The sequence below is a fragment of the Bos indicus x Bos taurus genome, chromosome X, assembly GCF_003369695.1.
Source record: "Bos indicus x Bos taurus breed Angus x Brahman F1 hybrid chromosome X, Bos_hybrid_MaternalHap_v2.0, whole genome shotgun sequence".
In the NCBI taxonomy this organism is placed as follows: domain Eukaryota; kingdom Metazoa; phylum Chordata; class Mammalia; order Artiodactyla; family Bovidae; genus Bos; species Bos indicus x Bos taurus.
This window is the reverse complement of record NC_040105.1, coordinates 39,202,845-39,219,731: the sequence shown is the minus strand read 5'-3', so window position 1 is coordinate 39,219,731 and position 16,887 is coordinate 39,202,845. Positions and strand designations below refer to the sequence as shown.

Genomic DNA, 16,887 nt, shown 5'->3' with positions numbered 1-16,887 from the left:
CCGCTGGCGCCTGCCCACAGCAACAGGGTTCCAGCTCTTGTTTACACATTATTTTCCCCTAATTGCATCTGAGGCTGGTGGATGCCAGCCAGAGGGGGCCCTAGATCGCATCAGGGAGCCATCTGCAAATCCCCATTCAGGGGGTGGTGGCCCGAGGGCAGCTTTCCTGTTGGGCGGGGTGGGGGTGCGGTGGCGAGCTAACCCCAGGCCGGCTCTGCAGCTCCTCAGTGAGAGGGGGCTGGAGGCAGGTGGGTCTCCCCTCCCGTTCCCTCTTCCTTCCCCGGCTGGAGCTTGTCGTCCCTCTACCTTATCCTCGGATTCAGGTCTGTCCTCTGAATGGCAGCTGACTGGAGGCCTCTTGTTCTTAAGTGCTGGGAGCTGCTGAGTCTTGGCGTCCCCGCCATGAAAGGTGTGAGCAATGCGGTCATGTGATGGCTCAGGAGTTCGTGGGCGTGAGGTGAAGCCAGAGTAGGTGGCTTCGGGGAGACGCTCTGGGGACCTGGCTATTTCTCAGGGGAGAAGCAAGCACTGGCCCCCTCCACAAGCCATTCCTGAAGCCCTCATCCCTCCAGGGGCCCTGATGCCAGGCCGCCACAGTCCCCACCTGGCTCCTCCTCTATCAAGGTCAAGAACAAACACCTTGAGGCTCTTAGTGTGCTAAGTTGCTTCAGTTGTGTCTGACTCTGTGCGATCCCATGGACTGTAGCCTGCCAGGCTCCTCTGTCCAGGGGATTCTCCAGGCAAGTGTACTGGAGTGGGTTGCCATGCCCTTCTCCAGGGCATCTTCCCCACCCAGGGATTTTGCTCTGCAAATCCAACTGTGCTGAGAGCCTACACCCCTCTGCTCTTCTATACTCTTCTGGGCAGCCCCTCGAGAAGGTTGCTATCCCTATCTTGCTGATGAGGAAAACTGAGGCTTCAAAGCGGCAGGGGGTTTGCCTAAGATCACTGCGGGTGACACAGGGTCTACCGGACTCAAGGCCCCAAGCTCTTTGTCTCACACCAATGCTGTCATTATTCCTTTGTCTGGGCTGATGATGGTTGAGGGCACAAACTCAGGGAACCAGGCCATTCAGAACACATCCCACTCTCCCTGTGTGACCTTGGGCAAGTTGCTCAGCGTCTCTGGGCCTCAGCTGCCTCACCTGTAAAATGAGAAGGAAATGTGTTCATGCACGTCAGCCTCTCAGAGCAGCCCTCCTCCTGTGTTACTAAGTATAGATATCATTTATTCTCTGTATCTGATTGCACCATGGGTGGTCGTGACTGTATCTATCTCCCCCGTTAGACTGGAACTTCTGGAGGGCAGGGGTGAAAATAACTTACAGCTGCATGGTAGACACCACCCCACTCCCAGCCCACCTCTCTCGCCCACAACACCCTGCCCCCACCCTCCAACTCAGGCCCATTTAGAAGGAGATCTCTGTGTTTGCAGAATGATACAGAAAGGAATTAGAGCTGTCTCCTTTGGCTCTGGGGTCTTAGAAAGCCAGGGAAGAGAGAGTCAGGCCAAAAGGACAGTGGCTGGGGTGCTGACTCCCTGCCCTGGGCCTTGAGGCCGCCCCTGGTTCCCAGAACCCCAACAAGCATCTCCTTGTCTTCCTGGGACTCCTGGTTCTGGGCGCCTTGTCCTGCCCCTGTTCCCCACAGCTCTGCACACAGCTCTTGGCGAGAGTGGCCAGGGCACTGGAGAGAGACTTTCGGATGGACGGAAGTGCTTTGCATTCTAACGAGTAAGTGGGCCCTCGCACTGTCCCCTCCTGGCTCTCAGGGCCCTGTCCGCTTTCCGGGTTCTGCTCATCACCAGACTTGCAGAAAGGCCACAAGCTTGTCTTCTTGGGACACTGGAGGTGGCCTGAACACCTTTCCTCGCAGCTGCCCCCCTGGGGAAGGGGAGGGATGCTGGATTGCGGTGCTCAGGGCTGGAGAAGGGCCCTCAGAGGAATAAAGGGGTCTGGAGCCCACCTGGCTCCATCTCAGGGCCTCACTGGGCATCTCCCCAGTCCATCATCACTCTGTTGGCCCCTGTCTGCCAGCCCTGGGCACTCCAGGTCCTGGCTACATGATGGACCCCAGTGGGAACGTCTCTGAGCCAGGGGGCTGCTGGCAGTGTGTGGCCAATCCAGCACTTGGACAGGCCCTCTGCCTGCTCCTTACTCTGTTTGCCATCTCTCCTGAGAGCCGCTGTCCAGGGGAGCTAACTGGCCAGCTCTTGCCCTTCTTTATTCTCCATGTCCCACAGTTCTCCCTGTCTTCCCTGGAGACTTCTAGAACTTTCAGATTGAAAGGAATCCGAGAGGCCATCTTGTTCAAACCCATGCCTCCAGTTGCCTTACTCAAATCTTCCTGTTCTCCTGCCAAGGTAAGTTCTCAGAAACAAACCCGGATCTCTCTAAAACCTTCAATGGCTCCCTACCACCCTCAGGACTAAGTTGGAGCTCCTTAGCAGAGCCCCTGGAGGCCTGCTGTATGAGGCCCTGTGACTTTTCCAGGCTCGTCATGTGCCACCCACCCTGGTCACCCCCGGTGTTCCAGCCCCACACAGCAGCTCCCTCCTGGGCTGGACTGTAGCCCTATCTCCTCTCTTTTCATCTCCCTTCCCTTCCCTGCCCCCTCATTAATCTGGGCCTCCTCACCAACCCCTTTCCCCTTTGGTAAGTTTGTTTTCTATCTCTGTGAGTCTATTTCTGTCTTGTAAATAAGTTCATTTGTATCATATTTTAGATTCTACATATCAGTTCAGTTCAGTTCAGTCGCTCAGTCGTGTCCGACTCTTTGCGACCCCACGAATCACAGCACGCCAGGCCTCCCTGTCCATCACCAATTCACGGAGTTCACTCAGACTCACGTCCATCAAGTCAGTGATGCCATCCAGCCATCTCATCCTCTGTCGTCCCCTTCTCCTCCTGCCCCCAATCCCTCCCAGCATCAGAGTCTTTTCCAATGAGTCAACTCTTCGCACGAGGTGGCCAAAGTACTGGAGTTTCAGCTTTAGCATCATTCCTTCCAAAGAAATCCCAGGGCTGATCTCCTTCAGAATGGACTGGTTGGATCTCCTGATTCTACGTATAAGTGATATCATATGATAATTATCTTTTTCTATCCAGCTTACTTCACTTAGTGTGATAATCTCTAGGTCCATCCATTTGCTGCAAATGGCATAATTTCATTCTTTTTTATGGCTGAGTAATATTCTATTGTATATGGGTACTATATCTTCTTTATCCATTCACCTATCAATGGACATGTAGAGTGTTTCCATGTCTTGACTATTGTAAATAATGTTCCTATGAACACTGGGGTGCAAGTTTCTTTTAAAATTAGGGTTTTCTCTGGATATATGCCCAGGAGTGGGATTGCTGGATCATATGGTGGCTCTATTCTTAGTTTTCTGAGGAACCTCCGTACTATTTTCCACAGTGGCTGCACCAGTTTACACTCCCACTAACAGTGTAGGAAGGTTCCCTTTTCTCCACACCCTCTGCAGCATTTGTTATGTGTAGATTTTTTTATGATAGCCATTCTGACCAGTGTGAGGTGATATCTCATTATAGTTAGGATTTGCATTTCTCTGATAATGAGCGGTGTTGAGCCCCTTTTCATGCGATATGCATATGATTTACAGAGAGCGTGCTCTCAGGAGAAGCCAGTGAGGGAGTGAGGGAAGCAGGAGAGGGAGAAGAGGAGGTTAGGCAAGGATGCCATTTCATGAGAAGTCTGGCCTCAGTCAGATCCCGAGGGGGAGTTCTGGGGCATCCTTTGCAGCAGACACCATGAGAGAATAAGACAGCAGGGGAAGGAGAAAGAGGAAGCCTCTCTGGGTAGCTCCAGGAGACATGGCTGGGGCCCACGTGGGTGCAGGCTGAGCAAGGCCTCCCCCAAGTCTGGAGCTTCCCTGTGGCCCTCCTGTTCCTGAGGAATCCTGGTGGGGAGAGTAGGGCCTGCTAACCCACTGACCTCGGACATTTCTGTACAGGCATGCCTTCTCTTATCCCATGGCTCCTTGAAGAGGGGGGGCAGCCCTGTTTAGTATTTCCATGTCACCCCGGAGGAATCTGAGGCCTGGGAGACCTGACAGGGCTCAGAAGTGAGTCACTGAAAGAGAATTCATGTCCCTGGATTCCCTCTTCTCCAGGAAGAGAGATGCAACTCTGTGGGGCGGGGTGGAGCGGGGTGGTGGCATCCACCCTATAGAAAACCCTCTGAAGGCAAACACTGGGGCCAGGAAGGGGCTGGGAAAGTGGTTTCTCCATCTTCCAGGTCCTCTGAGGCCTTGCCTGGCTCCCACTAGGGGGTGAGCCTTCTTTTCCACCTGCTTAGAATTGTCCAGAGGGGAAAGGGTGGGTCCAGGGCATGGTGAGTGGTGGAGAGGAACCAGGTTCTGAATGATTGGTCTAGTCCCGACCCTGGCACCAAATCGCATGTGACCTTGAGCGAGACATATAATTTGGGGGCATTTCCAATTTTTAATCAGTAAAGGGATTACTGGTTAGAGATTTTATAGGCTCTTTGTGAGACCCATTCAGATCAGACAGCCAGGTCATAGCCCATCTCATGGAAGCCAGTATTGGTCTAGCATTGTTGAGGTAACAAATGCCCGAAAACTCAGGGTCTTAAAAAAATAGCAATTTATTCCCTCTCAATTCTGGAGGCCAGAAGTCTGAAACTGGTTTCACTGGGGTGGAAATCAAGGCGTCAGCTGTGTGTCCTCTGTAGAATTTAGGGAAGAATCGGTCCCTTGCCTCTGCCAGCTTCCGATAGCCACCGGCCTTCCTTGGCCTGTGGCTGCATCAGGCCAGCATCTTCCTATCTTTCTCTGCCCCGTCCTTTTGTGACCTTCTCCTCTTCTATTTTATGAACGCAGATACCAGGAGCCGGGAGTTTACACAGTAGCCCAAGGTCACAGACAATGAGAGAGCTGGAAGTTGAATCCTTGGAGACTCAAACCTACGATCTCTGTTCCATAGCAGGCAGCACCTGCCTGAGCCCGGTCTACCCTCCTGAGGCCTCTTTTGAGGAGCCGTCTGGAGTCAGCCGGTGGCCACTGCCGGCCTGTCTCCAGTGAACAAATCTGGGACTTGAGGGCTGGACTGTGGTGTCTAAATAAAGGGTGTCCTCAGGATTAGAGCAGAGGTCAGGAGAGGACGCTGGCTGCAGCTGACCAGCCCGACAGGGTGGCCTTGGTGGCCCATCAGAAGGCTGGGGGCGGGCCGTGAGCTCCACCCTCCAGCACTCAGCCAAGCTGGGCAATCTTGGATCTTCAGGGCTGGGGTCAGCCCGGGGTCAATGCCGACATAAAAACCAGCGGACTTGAGCAAGACCACCTACATCTTAAAACAGACCTTTGAGAGCAAAGGGACCATGTTATCACTTGGGGATGGAGAGAGAGGATGGGCCTCAGGCTGGGGAATAGAACCTTCTTTGCTATAAGGATTTTCTTTCCTCCTGATGCCTGCCAGGCACTTCTCTGGCTTCTTGTTGTCCTGATGAAGGAAATGGCAGAGACTGTCCTGTGTAGTGTTGAGTTCTGGGGAAAAGGTAAAACAAGCACGTGCATGTGAGAGTGTGTATGTGTGTGTTAAGGGTGATTGGATGGAGGTATTTAATTAAAAAAACAAAACAGAACTCGACACTGCTTACTGTATTCCACATATTACACACACGAAAAGGGAGCCAGAGCAAGAGATCTCAGAACATGGGAAACACAGCTGTGGCTGAAGACGTATCTGGGTTAAAAACCCCAGGAGTGCTCCTCTTTAATTTTTTGGTACAGCAGGATCAAGGAATTGATTCACTCTGGTTATGCTTCCTATCATTGTTTCTGTGGGCCGTGTTTGATCTGTTTCACGTGCAGATCTGCTATCCATGCTCTGAAAGAAATAATATATTCTGCATTGCACCCGGTCAGACTCAACCATGAAAACCCTTTTTATTATTTTTTTTTTTTTGGGGGGGGGGGATGATTTCAAAGCCACACACACACACACACACACACACACACACTCTGTTTGTGTAAAGGATTAAAAAAGAATGAAAAGCCCAGCTCGAGAACATGAGCAGGGTTCCAGATCACGGATGGGGCGGGGATGGGGGGGGGGGCGGGAGTGGCGGAGGCTGGGGCCCTCACCCGCTGACCTGGGCCAGCCGTGTCCCCTCTGAGTTGTGTGTGTGCTCGACCCCTGCCGGGAGGGGACAGCCGGCGGGCCCTTTGACAGCTGCGCCTGGTGAGGTTATTATTAGTAACAATGGTTTCCCAGCGAAAAAGAGCAATTTTCACAATGGAGAAGTCTTCCTCTTCCTTCAGGTCACAAAAACGCTGAGCGGAGAGGAAAATGACACGAAGCAGTGCCGGATCCTGAAACCCCGAACGGCTGAAACACTTCCCAGCTCTCCCTGGGACTGGGCGGTTACTGGCATTTTAAGAGCCGGAGGGAAGTTGTAGCCACCGTGGGGGTAACACACACGTGAAAAAATGTGAGGCCAGACAGGCCGGGCAAATAAATAACCCGGTGCCGGCAATGGGAGGCGTGCCTGGAGTTCTAGCGCAGGGTTGTAAAAGTTGACAGGAGCCGTTTGGACTGGAAAGGGCCGTGTGGGTATCGCTGCCAGGCTTTGCCAAGCTCCCCGGCTGTTGAATACTCCAAAACTGAATAGATAAAAAAGAAAACAACAGCCACAAAAGGAAAAAAAAAAAATCGCAACACGAAACCACCCACGCAGCGTCCACCCACCCCTTCCCCTCCCGGAGCCTGTTGTGCGCCTGTGATAACATTGCGCGCTGCGAGCTCTCCTTTATTTAGATAAGGTGTCCGCGGCCGCTGCTCTTGGCCGCCAGCCAGCTTTCTGTCTCCCACTTGGGGCTTTAGCGCCACACAGGAGACGCGACTCTCTGATGCTGCCGGCCCGAGTGTCAGCCTCACCCGGAGGGTCCCCGCGGCTTTGTGTTCCCAGAAAGATGATTTGTTTGACAACGGGCTTTCCTTCCAGACTGTTCTTCCAGCCTGGCACAACGCGTGGGTCCTCAGACACAGACGGGGCCGTAGAGAGGCGGAGCCGGCACCTTTGGCCACAGGGTCGGGCGGCTGCTTGATGGTGAAAGGCCACGTAAAGGAGACCCAGACACGGTCGAAGGCCAGAAGGATCTTTGGTTTACATGGACTAACTGAAGCGTTTATGCTCCTCAGGCCTGAAAAAGTTAAGTGCTGGGGAGGCGGGGGGGGGCGCGAAGCAGGATGAGAAGCCTGGACTTATTCTATGGCACACAAAAGATTTTTAATAAGCTCGGAGAAAGGGCTGCCACCCCCACCCCTCACGTCTTTCTCTCCCTGTCTTATTCCAAAGCTCCTGTGTTAGCCAGAGAGACAGCTCGGAAAAACTGCCCCGGGAGGTGGGCAGCAGGCTGTGGGAGAGCTATTCTGCTAGGCTGGCCCCCCAGGCAGGCAGGCAACTTCCACGAGGTCAAGAAAGGCTCCCCTGGTGAGTGATGGCGCAGGGCTGGGGGGACCAACCTGGTGCTCAGGAGAACTGTGGTGGGGGTCATGGTAGGGAACCCCCCATGCTGTCGCTGCTCTTAGTTCCTTGCAGGCTTTCTCTGAGAATCCACAGTCTTAAAACAATGATTAGCCTTCAGGTGCCTGGAAGCTGGTGGGGAAGGCTGGGGGGACTTATCTTACCAGGGGCACTTGGAGTCGGTTTATAGGGGCCTTCTGTGAGGACCTGCAGAGTTTGGGAAAATAAATAGCCGTCTGTAGGTTACTCCATTCTCCTCTCTCTACCAAACCCTCTCCCCTTTGCACTCATCCGGGGCTGGGCCTGGGGGCGGCTGGGACAGTCTAGCCCACCCACAACATAGGCCTACCATCTTGGAACATCAGGGAGAGCTCTTGCCTAGCCTGTCTTTTGGGGATAAGTCTGGTAGATGGTGTCAAAGGCAGGGAGTGGGTCAGCACAGAGCCATGAGGTCCAAAGCGACCATCCAACAGCAGGATTTACGCAGACACTGACCTCCACTTTGGCCTCTCTTTTGCATCACACACCTGCCACACTGACTCAGTGTCCCAGGAGCCTCAAAGAGGATGGTTGGGAGGCGGGCATGGGTTTTCCTGCCCCGGGAAAGGAATAGGCTCTGTGGCCAATGGCTGTGTTGGCATCTGACTTTTGCATCAGTCTCTTCAGCGTGGCGATGGTGAATCAAGCCCAGCCGCCCCTCCTCTGCTCCGGGTGCACTGACCAAATCCTATTTCTGAGTCAGCTCTGGAATGTGGTGGTCTGCTGGGTGCCCGGCCCTGCCCCATGTTCTGAGAGCTCGTTCCCCTCTGGAATTTCAAGAGCCTTATTTGCCCTTCTTCCAGGGCAGTGCTGCCTCCTGCCTTGGTTTCTGACTGACTGGTGTACGAGACAGGTAGAGCTGGGTGGGGAAAAGAAGGACGAGAAAGAGAGAAGGGAGTATGGAGGAGGCCTTGCCCTCATTTCACACTCATCCTAGTCTGACAGCTGCCCTTTCCGATTTGGGAGTCTTGGTCCTTTGGGGGATGGAGTGATAGGGGAAATGAGAAGTCAAAAGCTCTCATCAAGTCCCTGAATTGTAGCCTGTTTCTGGAATAATACAAAATCGATCCTTTAAACCAAAGGAAACAAGCAAAAACCTATGAACCATGACACCTTGCTTATCCAGAAGTTACTGGCCTTAGTGACCTCAAATATTGGGAACCATCCAAAAGAGCCGAAATAGCTGAAGAATTCCCTGTGCTGAAGTTCATTGACTGTTTACCAGACACGTTGGGATCTCTCTTCATCAGCGTCTCTTGACTCTTACGTCACAAACTATTCTAACACATCAGATGACTCTGAAGTTCCCTCCAACTCTTGCTTCCATTTTGGTTTTTGTTTTGCTGGCGACGGTTGGGTGAACACGGGCGCTGTTGACCAGGGTCAGGAATACAAGAGGAGGAGCAGCAGATAGGAGGGAAGGGTGATGTGGCTGGGATACTGACAGCCACAGGAAGGTGTTATTACGCACATCTGAGCAAAAGAAGAGACAGGAAGAAAGCAGAAACAAGACATCAAGGAGGAGGGCAAGGGTGGAGCCATCTAGTGATGGGGCACATGGATGTAGAAGGTGGCCTCATCTGTGAGTGCGGCATGATTGTCCATGTACCCAGTGAGTGAGTCACCAAGACCACTTCAGCTGTGTCTGTGCCATCAAAGGAAAGAGGCAACGTGTAATGCTGTTTACTTTTAAAAATTTTATTATTTTTTAATTGAAGCAGAGTTGATTTATAATGTATTAGTTTCAGATGTACATCACAGTCATTCAGTTATATATATATTATATGTTTTTTTTTCAGATTCTTTTCCCTTATATGTTCTTTCAAAATATTGACTAGAGTTTCTTGTGCTATAGAGTAGGTCCTTGTTGGTTATCTATTTTATATATAGTCATGTGTATCTGATAATCCTAATTCATCCCTCCCCCTGGACATGGTTTATTTAAAAATACATGCACTTTTGTTTTGAAGTTTTAGTGTTTCCAGAGGGGGAGCTTTGCTTTGCCTGCAGATTCATTTCTTGAAAACAGCTCATTGTTCCCTGATGCTGGTTAAGCGAGGGGGTTAGTGTTTTCCCTACATGTTATTTCTGAAAGATGAAAAAATTTCTGCCGGCTGCCCAAGAAAATTCACTTTGTCTCACTTGACATAGGAAGCCTGGCATTCCTTTGAATGCAGAATTCGAGAAGCATGCCCATCAGAGCACCCTTTAGTTTGAAAGCAATTGATTTGCAGCACTGTTTCCTGGCTTCCAGGAGGGCTGGTAATACAATAGAAAGGAGGGTGCTCCTCACTCCTTTGTCCCTGACAATGGGGAAGGGGACCCTTTGGTCCAGCAGAGCTCACCACAGAGGCTGGATAGGTGCAGTGGAGGTAGCCCAAGGGCTCCCCTTTGGTTACAGGGGCCCTGTCGGCCTGAGGCTGAGCTTAGGCCTCCATTGGTGTACCTCTTTCTCCTCCTGGGGAGACGGAAGCCACTTGAGAAATAAAATTTCCAAGCTTGGAGTGATCAACGCCATATCCTGCCCACCTCGTCTCCTTTCTGGAGTCTCTGAGCAGAGCCAGAGGATGGCTGATCAATGCCCTTGAGGGTCCTGAGTCTGCACCCCGTTTTCTGCCTCCACTCTGGCCACTCTAGCAAGCCCACTCATGTCTGGTCACCCCTCATCACTCTTAGGGATTGTTTGTGGGACGTGCAGACACGTGTGCTGAAGAACCACTGCTTTCAAGGAAGGGAAAGCAGTGCATCTAGTGCACTAGTGCCCAGCAAGCACTCAATGGAGCTTCCCAGGTGGCTCAGATGGTAAAGAATCTGCCTCCAAAGCAGGAAACCCGGGTTTCATCCCTGGGTCAGGAAGATCCCCTGGAAGAGAAAATGGCAACCCACTCCAGTATTCTTGCCTGGAGAATTCCATGGACAGAGGAGCCTGGCAGGCTACAGTCTATGGGATCACAGAGTTAGACACGACTGAAGCGATCTAGCACGCATGCAAGAGGCTTTAAAAAGTACTGATGTCTGCATGCCAGCCCCCAGAATTCAGACTCATTTGGTCTGGAGCATGGCCTGGGCATGGGGGTTTTTGAAAGCTCTCTAGGGACTCTAGTATAAGACCCTGAGTCAGGACCGCTGACCTCCAGGGTCTGACCTGGAACAGAATTCCATTCAAAATCAGAGCCTCATGTGCTGTGTGCCTTTAAGTAGACAGTGGAAGTGGAGTCTCAGTTTCCCTATCTGCTGAGTGGATGGTGGTGATACTCATGTCCCATTGAGTTTGTGGGGGCCCAGTGAGCCAGGGTCAATGAAGCTAAGAACACAGAGCAGGTGCTAAAGCATGATTGCTGGCCTTCCTGCGCCAGAAAACATTGAACCGAAAGATATAAAATCACTTCCCCATCCTCCAGGTCTGGTGGCTGCCTATTTTCTTTTCAGCCTTCTTAGCCCAACTCCATCACTTGCACGTGGTTGAGGTTCATTAAATATTTGCAGGTCGACAGAGAAGGAGCAAGGAGAACCCTGCCGAGTTCAACAGACCCCAGGAGTTTGGTTTTCCCTTTAAACCTTTTGGAGGAAAGATGGAGCAGAAACTCAAGATGAGGATTTTTTTTTTTTTTTAATGCCCTGATTGAGCAGTGTGAACACAGCCGAGGGCTGGTGACTCCCACTGCACACACCCCCCCCCGCCCCGCCCCGACCCTGGGCCATCCCGGGACAACTCGCAGTGACAGGGCACCCCAGGCAAGCGCTCTGACTTCTGCCTCCCGCCACCTCCCCCCATCCCTGTCCTTTGATGAGAAACACGGAGAGCCAGCGACTGGCTCACAGGGAAGGAGAACGCTCTTTCCTCAGCCCTGGGGACTTGTTCAGCTGTTCGGCATTTAGCAAGCCTCGCACCCCTTCCCTTCCAGCTCAAACTCAGTGGCATTTCAGAGCAAGCTTCAACCGCCGTGGACCACAACCTTCAGGACAGGAGAAAGGGTTGCTGTAGCTCAGCCCAGCTCGTTTTTGGTGACCACGTTCCTGTCTGGAGAATGGGAGTGAGCTCTGAGGACCCGAGCTGGCAGGCGCTCCAGGGGGCTCTCTGGATCCGGGTGGGGGGTTGCTGTGCCTGGGCTGAGATGTTCCGGTGGCGGTAATGAGTACCGTGCAGTCGTCTGTAATTATGCAGTCTCTAAGCCCCCGGGGCTGGGGTGGTGTATTTGCCTGTGCTGTTTGGGGGTTGATCCTGCTGTCAGCGCTTAGCAAGAATTAACGGTGACGCTCTGTGCACCACAGTCATAACACTAAATCTGATCTGCATGTCTATGATTCATTAAAAAAAAAAAAAAAAAAAAGACCCACCGTCGCTGAAACCCCTCCAAGCCCATCATTGAAAGAAATTATGCTCAGTGGAAAGAGCTATTTGACGTCAAGGAGGACCTACGTGCCTTTTCATGAGCGGCTGGAATTAGAAGGCTGCGCTCCGGCAAGTGTAAACGGGATCCATACTTGGAAACCTCTGTGTAGCCAGCAACCTGCTTTCCAGGTGTGGGTTGCTCACTTTCCGGATTGTCTGAGGCAGGGTATTTTTAAGATCCCTGGCAGGCCACTGCCGGCACGCTTATCACGCCCTGCTGGGCCACACCAAGCTCCTTCCAGGCAGTGTAGAGGAGGTTCTGGGAAGGCCAGCCTTTTTTTTTTTTTTCTTTTCCTTTTTTTTTTTCTTGCATTTTAGAAGAAGCCCAAACATAAGTGGAAAGACAGCCTGCTTCAACGACAACCTCCCCAGCATTCCCAAGTCCAGAAGAAATTAATTGTGGATGATGGGCTGTTGGGGGTGTTCTGTGGTACCCTCTTGCTTTACTGTTTGGTAATTAGGAATTTCTTCATTTTTCTTTTTCATGAGGTCACAACCCACGAGGATAGCCTTTCCTTTTGAGGTTTCTGCTGTTCTGTCCTGTGGGAGAGGTCAGCGTCCAAGAAGCAGGACCCCTGGGTTCAAGCCTTCCATGATTCCATGGACTCTTGAACATGTTGTGGTCCTGTACCCACAAAGCTGGGTCATAAATCCCACCTCACCCCGATGCTTAGAGTCAAATAGGGACAAGGAGAGAAAACAAGTGATGGGGGCTTTTGATCTCTTAGCCGATACAGGAACTTCGTAGATGAATTGTTTGGGTTCCAGTTACTACCGCTGTGTAACAAACAACTCCAAACTTAGTGACATAACAAGCATTGTATTATGCTCGCAGATCTGGGGGTCAGAATTCAGACAGGGCTCAACTGGGTGGTTCTTTTGCTCCTTGTAGCATCTACTCAGGCTGCCCAGTGATGGGTCTAGGTGCTTTTCTCCCATGTCGGTTGCCTGGAGTATCTGCATCTGCCCCCCAGCAGGGCAGTTTTGGGGTGATTAACTTCCTATATGGCTACTGGCTTCCTCCATGGTGACAGTCGCCAGAGACTCAGGTGGGGAGCTGCATGGTTTTTTCTGATCCAGCCTGGACAGTCACACAATGTTACATGTTCCATACTCTAGCCACTGGAGGAGTCACAAGCCCACTCCAATTCAATGGGAGGGGACACAGACCCCACAATTCTTGGCGTGAGGAGTATCAGAGAATCTGGGGGCTATATTTTAAAACAGCTTCAGTTTCTGAACTTACACAACTCTCCATTTAGTGCCTTCCATTTTATGGCCTTGTCACCTCCAATATTTCTTTTGACTTTTGCAAACAACCTTCCGCCTGGGGTAATGTTATTGTACCCACTATGCTGATAAGGCAACCAAGAGTCTGAGAGATGACCTGATTTGTCTGCTTTTCTACAGCAAATAAACCATGAGATGAACCTTGAACCCACCTTCCTGGATAACAGATTTCAAAGATGTATGTCGTGCAGATAAGAAGTACAGAAAGTAGTTGTTTTTCAGAAGCCACGATTGCCTGTCACTTCCAAAATAACTGTTTTCGCGTCTCTGGTGAGTTGTTTGGGAGACCTGACACAAGACTAAACTGAACCCATTCTTTGTGGAGAATCTCTTGAGCGGCTTCCTCTGGTTTTCCCTGTCTCACCTTTGAGTCCCAAACCAGTGGACTAACAATAAAATGCTAATTCATCTAATACAAACGTGGAGGATTGGAGAAACCGAGCTCAGCCAGATTGGCAGCTCACAGGGGAAATATTTGATCAGTGAGTAAAAATTCAAATTTGCACTATTTGCTGAAGGTGAAAAGTATATTAGGGAACGAATGTAATGGGGGTTAAGTAGGCCTGTAGGAGGCCTCTTGCAGGATCCCACCCCCAGAAACCCACAGCTTCTTGCTGACCTGAGTTATAAGTGAGAGCGGGCTGGGCACCTCCAAGCAAGACTATCCTCCTGGCAGGGGCCTGGGGCCATGGGGTGAGCCTGGCAAAGCGGGCAGACTGGTAGAGCTGGGCTTAACTGGTTCCGTCTCTGTGCACATGTATGCTGGGCGTGCTGTGCCCTCCCCCTGGTGGCTCCCCCAGCTCATCGGAGATTAGGGCTCCTGGCCTTCCTTTCCCACCACCACGGAAGCCGTCAGCTGCCTCTGCCTTCACTTAGCCCCTCGACAGTGCTCATTTTGTGCTATAACTTGTGTCATCCTGGATGGGCTTCAGGGGCTGCAGAGGTTAGAACAGAAATCAGGAAGAGAAAACAGGCCTGAATGTTTAGCTCCTTTCCTACGCATCCCCAGACTTGTCCCCCTCTCTCTGCAGGATCCTCCCCATGAGTCCAGAGAGAGAAAATGTGCTTCTGAACAGCCTGGACAAATCAGGAAACGGGCATGTATCTGGAGAACGTGCCAGTAATTCCACTAATGAGGTCCAAAGTGGAACTGGTGCTCTGGATTCTGTGGACGTGAAGCTATGGGGCTGAGTAACAGCTGGTTGCTGGCAAGCCACGGACAGAAGGGGGCTGAGCTGGAGGCTGCAGAGGACCACATCTGCCGCAGCTGATGGCTCAAGCAGTGGACGTTTTGTGGTCCGGCTTGGTTTGTCCTAGTTAATAAGCGAGGCTGAGTTCATCTGAGGCTTATCCTGGGCTGGCCAGTGCCCTGGCGGGCAGCACAATGAAGCTTAATGACCAGCACTGCAGGACCGAGGCTGAGCCCCAAACAAGCCATGAGCGTTAGGCCCCCTGCAAGTCGACAGCTGTGATGGCTGCTGGTTACCAGGACGCAGGGCCTGAGTGGAGGAGGAAATTATGATGGAGAAATAAGACCAGAATTCTCCTCCGCGGGCCTGGGAGAATGGAGCAAATCGAAAACACTGGGCTGGGCTAGGGTCAGACCAGGTTCCAGACACACAGCCAGGGGCCTGAAGAACAGGGAGGGGGCAACCAGGCCCAGAGGAAAAGAGGGATTTAAGCTCCTTAAGGGAGGGGGAGGATGTGACAGACATGGAGGAGCAGAGCCCCCTCTAGGAAGGATTTGCTGCCCATTCAGGCTCGGCCTCAGCAGCTGAGAACACCTCACCCAGAGGCCCCTCTCCTGGGAGACCCCCATCTGGTGGCTGAGCTGGTGTGGGGTGGGGCCATTATAAAGTGTTAGTTGCTCAGTTGTGTCCAACTCTTTGAGACCCGCCCCCCCCCCCCCCGGACTGTAGCCCACCAGGCTCCTCTGTCCATGGAATTTTCCAGGCAAAAATACTGGAGTGAGTTGCCATTTCCTTCTCCAGGGGATCTTTCCTACCCAGGGATTAAACCTGGGTCTCCTGCATTGCAGGCAGATTTTTCTTTTTTTAACCCTCTGAGCCACCAGGAAAGCCTTTATAAAGACCTGGCCATTTTGGCTCCAGGCAGGACCCTGTCCTGGACATGCCTAATGCCCCAGCTCTCTCCTCCAGGTTGGCTGAGTCTGTCAGGCTTGCATTTCAACTCGACTCCCCGCTCTGTCCAGTCCTGCTCCCCTCCACCCCCTTCCTTTCAGAGGGCTTGATCCCTCCCAAACACGCCTCTGCCCCCCAACTCCATCTCAGCATCCGCTTCCGGGGAACCAAACCCGTGACAGAGGGTCACCTACACCTTGGATCATGGATTCCATCCTAGGGACCAGTAGGACTCCAGATGGCATTTTATTCTGGGGCTTTGTCCCATTTCCTTTAAACAGTTTCCAAAGTTTCCTCCGCTGACTGGGTTTTCTCTCCACTTGCTTTCAGAGATAATCCCAAACACAATTGACTCCTTCGTTAGGGCAACTCCCCCACTGGTCCTCAGCATGAATGTTTTTTCACTCCCTCTCACCCTGCCCTCTGCCCTTCCGCCTCAGACACCCTGCCCCCAACCCGAGTCCAGCCCCTGCTCCCATAAAGGACTCGTCTGCCCACTCCTGTCTGCTCTCTTCTTGGGCTGGTTCCTGATGGTTGTGGCTCTCTGCCAGGGTCAGTCATAAGGTGTCCCTCGGCACACAAAACCCCATCCTCTGCCAGACACTGGGCCTTTATTGTTGGCGTGGGGACAAGCCAAATCACTTGGCAAGGTCCACACCGGCCCTTAGTCACCGTCTCATCACTGTGGCCATCGCTGCTGCCTCTGTCTCCCCTCCTGGGCTCTCAGTCCTGGCGGTGTTTGCTGCCCGCTTCTTCTGGCACAGACGGGGCCAGCCTGGGAACCCCAGATGTCACCTCTTGAGGGCCCCTGGGAGGCCCAGCTCATCAGCCGGCAACTTCTCTGACCTTCTTGGCAGCCAACAGCAGAAGCCTAATTAGTGGCTCAGGATCTCCTCCCTCGCCCCCCTTTGCCTCCCCGCTTTCCTGGCGGCTCCTTTCCTCCACCAGGAGAGGGGTGGGGCTCACCTTTCCCTCCAGTCGAAGGTCACTGAGACTGGGTTTTTTTTTTAGACATTGCACTGCAAGGGTGTGAGAGGAGATATTTCCAGACTGTGCCCCCAGCTCCCACCCCTAGTCACAGCCAGTTGGATTGAATTCGCCATGGATTTATTGTACACTGTTCGGTGGCAGTGGGTGCCACTGGCTAGCAGGAAGTGATCCCCATTGTTAGAGAACTTAGGGATGGGAGGGCATTGCCAAAGTATGGAGTGACCTGTTTGAAGGCTCGCTAGTCACCCAGGGGCACAAGAGGGTCAAACTGAGGGCCAGGGGACAGGCTGGCCCAGGCCACCAGCAGACCTCTGGGGGACCCAGGGGGATCTCCCCTCTCCCAGACCTGAGACAGACTCCTGAATGCTTCTCTCTGCTTCATTTACACAAACAATCAAAAAGCCAACCCAGCCCAAATGAAATGCCCACATTATATGGCTTGCAGTGTTTTAGTTCTAATTTGGCTTCATTTGGAAAAGAGGTTTTACTAAGTGGCATAAATTGAGCCTAACAAATTTTAAAACT

General features: G+C 52.2%; 1 long non-coding RNA gene across 1 annotated transcript; it reads left to right on the top strand.

The window, feature by feature from the left end:
• Positions 1 to 6,840: 6,840 nt before the first annotated feature.
• On the top strand, positions 6,841 to 15,123 carry LOC113887649. Its single transcript, XR_003509778.1, has 3 exons — positions 6,841 to 7,476; positions 13,352 to 13,501; positions 14,263 to 15,123. It is a non-coding gene; the product is annotated as an uncharacterized LOC113887649 (long non-coding RNA).
• Positions 15,124 to 16,887: the final 1,764 nt, after the last annotated feature.